Source organism: Magnolia sinica, chromosome 10 (assembly GCF_029962835.1).
Source record: "Magnolia sinica isolate HGM2019 chromosome 10, MsV1, whole genome shotgun sequence".
NCBI classification, from domain to species: domain Eukaryota; kingdom Viridiplantae; phylum Streptophyta; class Magnoliopsida; order Magnoliales; family Magnoliaceae; genus Magnolia; species Magnolia sinica.
The window spans coordinates 51248797-51251206 of record NC_080582.1 but is presented as its reverse complement, the minus strand read 5'-3'; the positions used below and the strand labels follow the sequence as shown (position 1 = coordinate 51251206).

General features: G+C 35.3%; 1 non-coding gene across 1 annotated transcript; it reads right to left on the bottom strand.

Moving 5' to 3' along the window:
• Positions 1–1857: 1857 nt before the first annotated feature.
• LOC131217773 (small nucleolar RNA R71) lies at positions 1858–1964 on the bottom strand. The gene has a single exon (XR_009157363.1). It is a non-coding gene; the product is annotated as a small nucleolar RNA R71 (small nucleolar RNA).
• Positions 1965–2410: the final 446 nt, after the last annotated feature.

The following is a 2410-nucleotide window of genomic DNA, read 5'->3' as shown; positions in this document are numbered from 1 at the left end:
TTCAGTTTTTTAATGGTTTGTTGTGACTGAAATTACAATAGATATGCGATGGCTTTGAGTATTTCTTCCTCCTTTTGATGTTATGACGTCAGGAAGCCCTGTTGTTCACCATCGTCTCCTGGGCATGGTTGGATGATGATATCCTTCCTAACCTTCATGCATTGTTGATTGGTTGGTAATTAGTTTAATTCTGTTGTTTGCTTTGTCTCCTGGGCATGGTTTGATGATGGAATCCATTCTAATTTATATACCTTTTATCTCTTTAAAACTATATTAAAGGAAGTTCGGTTTAATTTTCATGGTGATGGCATAAGATCTTCCTGATCTCTACAAGTGAATCCTCTGATCCCTAGTTTTCTTTCCCTGAATTCTATAATTTTAGTTTCCTATTTCACCATTATTTCCTCAAATTACAGTCGATTTAGATTTCATCTTAGTCTAGTCCTAGTTCTACTTAGTTTCAGAATACGTACAAGTTTCAGTCCCTTGGGATTCAACCTCGGTCTTACCGAGTTTATTACTAAATCACAACCCTATACTTAGGGTGTGAACAAGTTTTTGGCGCCGTTGCCGGGGATTGACGGTTATGTTTTCTGAGATTAATTAGTTTTAGAATTTAGTTAAGATTAGGATTTTACTAAATTTAGGTTAAAGGTTTTTATTTTATTTTATTTTTAGGAACTAACCTGTTTTCTTATTTTGTAGGATCCTGACATAAACTTCTAAATTGGTAATCCCTTTCTAATTCCTCTACTCTTTCTAATTTTAGGTTTAGATTTTCTATTTTAGAAACTTTCTAATTTTAGAACTTTCCTTTTTAGAAACTAACTTTCTATTTTTATTTTTAGTAACTTTCTAATTCTAACTCTTTTAAAATCTAACTTAGTTTCCTAATTTATCTTTAGAAATTCTCTACTTGTAGACTTTTTGTTTAAAAACTAACCTTCCTATTTTGTAGGCTTTTAAGATAGAAATTTCTAATTTGGTAAGCTCTTTTTCTACTTTCTATTTTCAGATCTCTTTTAGGAACTTACTTTCTAATTTAGGACTTTCCTAATTTATTTTAGAAATTTTCACTTTCTTTTAGGAATTCCTTCTTTTAGAAATCAGTTTACTGCTATCTTTCTTTTTAAGGATTTTTCTTCTCTTTTTAGAATCTAATTTTTTTTTTATTTTGCAGGTTTTTAACTTAGGAACTCCAATTTGGTAACTTCTTTCCAATCCTCTCTTTCTTTTTAGATTTTCTTTTCCTTTCTTAGGATTAGGTTTCGAATTTAATTGAGGGCTGCGAGTGTTTCATGCCCAAGTGGGCCCGTGACAACACTCGATGTCTCTTGACTGAAGGAGGATTAGTTGAGGGGTTAACTATCCATCGCAGGACTAAACACCACTCGAAATCCCCTGAGTTAATTGAAGTGATGGGCTGAGAACCAACCTCTTCTACCTCAACCCAAGGTGGAAGACATTCAGGATGAGAATGAGGTGCATCAAGCACCCCCGCCTCGTACTTTACGAGATTATTTACAACCAGCAGGGGTGAGTACGCCCTCATGCATGATTTTTCCTAAAAATATAGGACATATGGACATTAAGCCAGGGGTTATCCAACTCCTTCCTAAGTTCCATGGGCTTGAATCTGAAGAACCATATCTACATTTGAAAGAGTTTGATGAGATCATAGCCACTTTATATTTTCAAAATATGTCTGAGGACACAGTCAGGCTGAAACTCTTTCCTGTTTCCTTAAAGGAGAAGCCTAAGACGTGGTTACATTCACTGCGTCCTAGATCCATTGGCACATGGAATGATATGCAGAGGGAATTTATAAAGAAATTTTTTCCACATCATAAAACGATTACCCTTAGAAAAGCAATCATGAACTTCACCCAAAAGTAGGATGAAACATTTTACCAATGTTGGGAAAGGTTCAAGGATTTGGTCAGTTCATGCCCACAACACGGCTTTGAAACATGGCGCATTACAATTTTTTTCTACGATGGACTGATATCTTTCATGCGCCAAATGGTCGAGACAATGTGTAATGGAGAATTCATTAATAAAAATGTCGACGAGGTATGGGATTTCCTCGATAGTCTTGCTGAAAAAACACAATCATGGGATTATTACCCAAAATCGAACACCACGTCTAGGCCGACTCAATTAAAGGAGAAAGGTGGATTGTATCTCTTGAAAGAAGAGGATGATCTCAAGTGTAAAGTGACTACGTTCATAAGGAAAGTGGAGGCCATGGAAGGAAAGAAGGATAAGGTTAATAAAAGTGTTTGCGGCATTTGTGATTGCAACATTCATACAACTGAAAATTGTCTTACAATACCTGCCTTTCGAGAAGTGTTGAATGAACAATCCAATGCCGTAAATAATTATCAAAGACCTTTCAATGGACCAACCT